The sequence below is a fragment of the Elephantulus edwardii genome, unplaced genomic scaffold (genome assembly GCF_000299155.1).
Source record: "Elephantulus edwardii isolate Elephantulus edwardi_28Jun2011 unplaced genomic scaffold, EleEdw1.0 scaffold00007, whole genome shotgun sequence".
NCBI classification, from domain to species: Eukaryota; Metazoa; Chordata; class Mammalia; order Macroscelidea; family Macroscelididae; genus Elephantulus; species Elephantulus edwardii.
This window is the reverse complement of record NW_006399757.1, coordinates 1,012,346-1,020,436: the sequence shown is the minus strand read 5'-3', so window position 1 is coordinate 1,020,436 and position 8,091 is coordinate 1,012,346. Positions and strand designations below refer to the sequence as shown.

Below are 8,091 nucleotides of genomic sequence, written 5' to 3'. Positions count from 1 at the left end.
AGCTGAGCCTCCAGCAGGCAGTTAATGACACAGGAGGAGATTTCCCATCTTTCTCCTGCAGAGAAGCTAGTGGATTTGAGCAATGTATCTTTGCGTTGACAGCTCAATATGTAAGTGAGTGCATAGTGATTTGGTTCTGCTGATAACTGCCACCACCACCATCACCTTGTGGAGAAGTGAAGGACTAGAGCTGTATCTTGACAGGCTATCATTTAAAAGATATTTAAATTTTATTATGACAAAATAAATATAGCAAACATTTGTCATTGTTAACATTTTGAATTGTACAGTTCAGTAATGCTAACCACATTTACCATATTATGGAACCATCACAACTATCCATATACAAACAGATTTTATAACCTCAAACAGAAACTCAACAGTCCAGAATCAATGACTTCTTACATTTCTCCTCCACTTAGCTCCTGGTAAAACTAATAAAATTTTGCTTATAGTGTGTATTTGCCTAGTATAGATATCTCGTATAAGTAGGATCATATAATATTTATCCTTTGTATCTCTGGGTATCCAAGGTTTGTCATTTAGATGTCTTTCCTAGCCAATCTTTAACTGTCTATTTTGTGCTGAAGTAATTGTATTGAGAGAGGATTAGGATGTCATACAATCTCCAACTTACTAGAGGCTTATATAATCTCATGGGTCCTCAATACTAGGTGCATGGTCACCATCCAACTGTACCATAACTGACAGTCTACAGGATCCTGGCCCATTGCTTACCAGCCTGCATACCTACAGCCATGTGAGCCATTCCCCTGACTGGTGTGTCTCTGGGAGATCTTCAAGTTAACCACCGAACTCAAGGGACATACAGGAGCTAGGGAATTGAACAAAGAAGGAACTGTTGATGCCGGAAATCATGGGCTTATATGACAGGTCAAACATTTGGGATAATACTGACCCAACACTTCTCATAACTGATTTGCTAGAAATCTTAGCGGAATGACTTATAAAAACAATATCTGATTTCTTTCACTTAGTATAATGTTTTCAGATATTAATTACCTGTGACATGCAGATGACACAAGTTGATTTCCAAAAAAGAACGAAGATTTTGAATCACTTAGTGATGACCTTCAAAGATGATTGCCTTTAGCACGGATTACACCTGAACATAGAGAAAACAAGAATCCTCACAGCTGGCATGGATTGAATTATCATCTCCAGTGCTACATTCCTGACTTATAGTCTGAATGAAACTTTCAATGTGGACGTACTGCCAACAACTCTACTATTTTTCTCACCAATCAGCTTCTCCTTCTGTTACACTTCTTGGTAAATCAGCATTTTTATACAGGTATCAAACACAAATTCGTTGCCATAGACTTAGAACCAACTAATTGCCGAACTTCCGGCAGCCTTTTAGAAACTGTATATTGCATGGGAAGAGATTGTCTATCTTTCCCCCTTGGAGCCTCTAGTGGACTTGAACTGCTAGAAAAATGCTGTATTTGGGTTGGCAGCACCTCCCTACAAACTACGCCGCTAGGGCTCTTTTTGCTCAGCAACAGTGTCAATAAATAAAAATCACACTTTTTTTGTACTTGTGGTTCTGCATTACCAGTGTCTGATATTTCTTTCATAGAACTGAAGTCTCTCAACCTCTTAAACTCTTATCTGAGTTGGTACTGTTGTTGTTGTGTGCTGTAGAGTCAGAACCGACCCCTACCTCTCCCTCCAGCAGGTTTTTGGAGGCAGTTAATCCCCGGGAGGACACGGCCCATCCTCCCACAAAGCACCCATTGGATTTGAACAGTGTGCCTTCGGGATTGCACTGCAGCTGCTTGCTACTAGGCCATCAGAGCCCACTGAGTTGGTACTGCCTTCTCTCTACATGCCCTTTCCCTATAATAATCCAACTGTAGTCCATTCTGAGTTTCGCCTCCATTGTCGAACTTCCTTTTCCAGGAACCTACCTTCCACAGCTTTGTATTTATAAAATAAAAAAGTATCCATATATTCCTTAACTTGTTGTCCTTCAGAATTTTACATAATATGTCCCTGAGATGTCTTTTCAGGTTTTCCTATCTGTCTGTCTCTCTCTTTTTAAAAATCCAACTGACTAGACATTTTGCAAATCTCTAGGCACACAGCAATATTATACTATCTCTATATTAATGTACATTCTAAACATGTCCTAGAAGAGCATTTTTCCTAGTTTCCTCTTGAATATTGAATCAGGGTATGCCAAATTCTAAGTTTCTCTTACTCTAGAACAACTCTTTACTCTATACATTACCTTTTCTTTTTCTAATTTTTATATAATCTCTAATATGTCTTGGAAAGGATACAGCCAAAGTGCTCTTTGTAAGCAAGAATGATGTGGTTTCACCTCACGCACTTTGGGCATGTTGCTAGGAGGGGTTATTCCTTGGAGAAGGAAGTGATGCTGAGAAGGATGAAGTGTTGGTGAAGGAGAGGAAGACCTTAACCAAGTGGATTGACACATTGACTGCTGCTCTTGTGTGTCAGGAAGTGTGAAAACGGCACCAGATAGCACAGGGGTCAGATCTTGTGTTCATAGGGTCACTATGAGTTGTACTCAACTCACTGAACCCAACCACAAAAACAACATGTAATCTCTTAGATATCAGTTTGAGCCACATTAAAACATCAGTAAAAAAAGTTATTTGCTCTTTGATAACTTTATATGCTTTAACCTAAATCTTTATTCAGTATTTTGCATATAATTAGCATGTGTCTACCAGATACTCAATTAATGAATGAAGACTTAACAAAAATAAATAATAAAATCCAGTAATGGAAGAACTTTTCTGGAAAAATATGTCAAGAAAAAGAGTATAATATTTTTATCCTATTAAGTCAGTAAGAAATATGAACATACACCAATGAAATTGCCCAAGAAAATGAGAGATCTCTATGGTTAGAATGCCAAGAAAAATGAGAAGTCTAAAAGTAGCCATTACCAATTTTTTCTATTCAAATTAATTTCAAAAGGTTAGATGCAAAATAATAACCTACATATATCCAAATGTACTTTGAACTAATTGAATTCAAGGGACTCTTTAAGACTACAGTGTTATTGTTAACACCAATGATATTGAAACATCATGTGGTAATTGGAAAATAAAGTCAGATACGGCAATTTAACTTGAAAATAAGAACAAATTCATTTAAGAAGTCTCCTGGTATTTCACTTCTTGTTGTTAAAATCTACTTTTAAAAGCCAAATTAGCCAGATTGTCCATTAACATTGATAACATTAGCTTGATAATTGCCAAATCTGCATTTTACTTAAGCGGTGTGAATATAGCATAATGTGGAAGTAAGGACAATGGGCTTCTATGCAGAATAAAACCCCCTACTTAACAGAAGGTTTGCCTTTGAGCTGTGGTGCTGGAGAAGAGTACTGAGAATACCATGGACTGCTAGGAAAACAAATAGATTTGTCCTGGAGAGGGTTAAACCGGGTGGCTCCTTGGAGGCAAGGATTCTGAGGCTCCGTCTAACTTACCTCGGACATGTAGTGAGGAGAGACCGGTCCTTGGAGAGGGACATCATGCTTGGGAGGGTAGAGGGACGGCACAGGAGAGGAAGGCCCTCTATGAGGTGGATTGATTCAGTGACTGGGATAATTGGGATGGGAGTATCAGAGACAGTGCGATTGGCGCAGGACAGAGCGGAGTTTAGGGCTGTTGTACATAGGGTCGCTATGAGTCGCAGGCGACTCGACGGCACATAACAACAACAACAACAACAACTTAACAGAAAATACTTCTCTTAAATATCTCTGATCTTTCAAGACATCTCCTGGTGGTGCAGTATTAAACACTAGTGGCTAACCTGAAAGATTGGGAGTTCAAATCCACTCAACAGCTCTACATAAAAAACAGACCTGGGAATCTGCTTCTATAAAGATTCCAACTCAAGCACAGCCTTATGGGGGCACGCTGTTCTGTCACAAAGAGTTGCTGAGACTTTAAAATAGATTCCACAGTACATAACAACAACTACTATTAGCTAAGACATCTTTTAAGTTACATATACATGGTGCAGAGCCCTTAGAACAACTTTTCTGGTGTCAGGAAAGCAGTGCTAATACTTCTTCTGTAATGGTGTATCCTCTTATGTAGCAAAGGAGAGAGTTTATAGGTAAATATGAATGTAACTTTATCAAGATTGCCTTCACAGCACCTGTAATAAAGTCTGAACTGGAAGACAACATGCTCCTCCCTTTGCTTAAATTGCGGCTTTAACTGATAGAACAGTTCTTATGGCTGAGGCTTTTTATCACCAGAGAAACAAATAACGCACTTTGAGCTCATTGTCAACCTTTTGCAACCCCCCCTATAAAAAGAAAATGAGTACACTTTGTACCACATGGAAAATAGAACTAATTAAGCAGTAATGGAAAATATTATACACCAGTCAAATAACAATACCCTATGAACTAGCATCCACCTTAACCAGAAAGTTTTAAAACTCTTACTTTAATCAAACTGTATTTCCCTAAATATGCTGATATGGGTTTTTTATTGTCACTATTTTCTTTTGAATTTGCCCTGAATTCTGCGTACTTGTACTATTAATGGGGAAATTAGAATCTCCTCTCTTACAAAGCAGAATTACCTTCAGATTTAAAGCTAATGGCTTCAACGATTTTTCTCAATGCTGTATATGCTTTTATAACACTTTTTTTTTCCAGATGAGACTATCTTACTGTACAGTTGTCTATAAATCCACAAAGATACTATATTCTCAATATAAACATAATAGTAGAGATAATCTATACTTTCTAGAAACTTATTACACAGACACCTAGAAAATTGGCGTTTCTATCCATTGCATTAGCCTCCATTGGGGGCATGGTCTCCAGCTACCTTACCTATGGACGCATGGTCTTGCAAATCATCAACACATATGGAACACTTTGAAAAATGTGATGGATAGAGGATGAAGAGACCATGGTACATTATATGGAGAGACTGTGGCACTCCTGTGAAGAGACTGTGTCTAGGTGTAACCACAGGAAACCTGGAGATTGAGCCACAGTTGAAGATTTTGTTTGCTGGATGACTGAATGAAAAACTCACTTATAACTTCTCTGAGATAAAGTTTGCTGGATGATTGAGGAAATAAGAGGCAGACTTTTGCTGCTGAACTAAAACTGGACTGAACCAACTGAGGAATTATGCCTTGTTAATCTGATTTGGGAATTCTGGATTAAACCTGGACTTGAATTGTGTGATTCTTTGCCTCCCCTCCCACTTCTCAATCTAATTCCCTAATAAAGCCCAAAACTGTGAGTAAAGTCTGTGAGTCAATTTCTAGTGGATTGGTAGAAATAGGTACAGGACCATGTGAAATGACGTGTCTGGTCATGTAGCTATTTATATGCTATTATGGATGTTATCAATGGGCACAGTTCCCCTTTATGAAACAGACTCTACTGCCTCCACATCATGTCTGCTCTTTATACCCCCTTTCAAAACCAAAAACTACCATGAACCCCATTATATGATTTCAATTGTATTTCCTGGAGGAGGGGGAAATTTTCCTCATCTGGACTGATTCCTAAAACATCTCATTCTACCACTCCGTCATTTCTTGGTTCTCAATGTATAGATTATTGTCATTCTGTTTTATGCTCCTGCATTCTTATATAGTTGATATTATATTATGTGGAGCTCTGGAGGGCTGTGCTGCAATTATGAAGGCAAGCGAGTTTGAATACACCGGCTGATCCATGGGAGAAAGATGGGAAGTTTCCTTCCATGAGATTAACTGCCTCTGAAAACCCTTCAGAGGGTCATACTGGTTCCAATTCAATGGTACACACAACAACATTACATATGTAAACTAATTCTCATGTGATGTTGCATTGGTGTATCAGAAGGTTGAGCAGGCTGGACCTTTCTCTGTGGTCTTTCTTCAAGATCTTCAAGGAATGAAGACCTATTATCATTGTCATCATCATCATCAGAGATTGTAAAGTTTAAGTGCTTAGCCACAATGCCAATGGTAACACTCATTGTAGTTAGGTCCTACTGAGCAGGAAGAGTTTCTCAAGGCATGAAGACCATGTTTGACCAGTTCATTCAAACTGCACTCCATAAATGCTGACTTAGTTCTCTACAGACAAGTTGATTGAGAATAAACCTATTGGAATATAGCTCTACAGGTGAAATAGTTAGTAGATAGACAGGTTGGGAAAACATGGGGCCTATGGCATCATAAACAGCAATGACCAAGTCCCACACTACATGGTCTCTGGACATACCCTTATGTTGGTATCTGAGTCTTGCTTCCAATTAGAGATATCAGATCAGACACAGGAAGAGGTCTGTCAAAAACAGACCTCAAAGCCAAATACTTTTTGGTGCATGAAGTTACATAAAACTCTAACATCAGCAATAAGTACAACGATTGAAATACTAATATGGTTGTCAATGAAATTTTTCTTTTTTCTGATGAGCTGCAAGCTCTGACTTTGCCCTCTTTAACACAACCAATACTGCATGGATTTTTTTTCCCTTTACGTGAACTGTGTCTGAACCTTGTTTAACCACTTCCATTGCGTGTTTGATCTAATGAATCATACCGTGAAAGGATTCCAGACAGTGACATCACTGTTTTACTGGTTGTTAAACACGGTTCCAGCTAGGGCTTCCTGAGGATCTCCAGCAAAAATGTGGATCAAGTAACAAGGCCAGAATTACTCTTTTAAATATATAATTTGCTGGAGAAAAATAATCACAAAAGTGTTGAATCAAAGACTTGGGTTTGTTCACAATTACTGCTAATTAGTTGTATGTTCTCAGGTAAACTTTTAAAACCATTTAAAAAAAAACACTAGTCTCCATTTCTATAAATTTAAAATAAGAGACTATCCTTTCTGATTTGTTACGATGCAGTATAAACTATATTTCATAAAGAAATCTGTACTAAATGTAATATAGCACTCATACGGTATTGCTATCTTTAATCTCTCCCATAGCAAGGTGCAGTATAATCAGAACAAACAAAACTATGGGAACTATAGATATTATGTATCACTTAATAATGCTGTTGTGTTGTTGTTATGTACCGTTGAGTTGCTTGCAACTCACAGCGACCCTATGTACAGCAGCCCTAAACTCTGCTCAGGCCTGTGCCAATTGCACTGTCTCCAACACACCCATACCTATTATCCCAGTCACTGAATCAATCCACCTCATAGAGGGCCTTCCTCTCCTGCACTGTCCCTCCACCCTCCCAAGGATGATGTCCCTCTCCAAGGACCAGTCCCTCCTTAGAACATGTCCTTACAATATGTTAGATGAAGCCTCAGAATCCTTGCCTCCAAGGAGCAGCCCGGTTTAATCCTCTCCTGGTACCCTCAATACTCTTCTCCAGCACCACAGCTCAAAGGCATCAACTCTCCTTCTATCCTACCTAGTCATTGTCCAAATCTCTGATGCATAACAAGTGATAGCAATGACTGTGGCCTTTATCAGATGCACCTTAGTCTCCAGAGAGATACCATTGCTCTTCAGACCTTTAGAAAGGTCCCTAACAGCAGACTTTCCCATCGTAATATGTCTTTTCATTTCCTTGATACTGATGCCAAGAGTGTTGACTGTGGAGTCAAGCAAACTAAAGTTGTGAACAATCTCAATCTCTTCACCACCCATCCTGATACTGCCAGTTGGCCCACTGGTGAGAATCTTTGTCTTCTTGACATTGAGCCTCAATCCATATTGGAGGCTGCAGTCCTTAACCCTCTGCAGCAAGCGCTTCAGGTCTTCCTCACTTTCAGTAAGCAGGGTTGTGTCATCTGCATAACGCAGATTGTTCAGGACTCTTCCACCAACCATGACACCACACTTCTCCTCATGGAGCCCAGCCTCCCGGATAATCTGTTCTGCATACAGGTTGAAAAGGTATGGAGACAGAACACATCTCTGGCATTGGCACTTCCCAATTTTGAACCATACAGTGTTTCCTTGCTCTGTTATGATGACTGCCTCTTGGTCCCAGAAGAGGTTTCTCATTAGCACGATCAAGTGTCCTGGGATTCCCATTCTTCTCAGAGTCAGCCACAGTTTGTTATGATCCACACAGTCAAATGCC

General features: G+C 39.2%; 1 pseudogene; it reads right to left on the bottom strand.

Annotated features, from left to right (window-relative positions):
• Positions 1-5,825: 5,825 nt before the first annotated feature.
• The window catches only part of LOC102875848, a 56,674-nt pseudogene continuing 54,408 nt past the window's right edge, over positions 5,826-8,091 (bottom strand).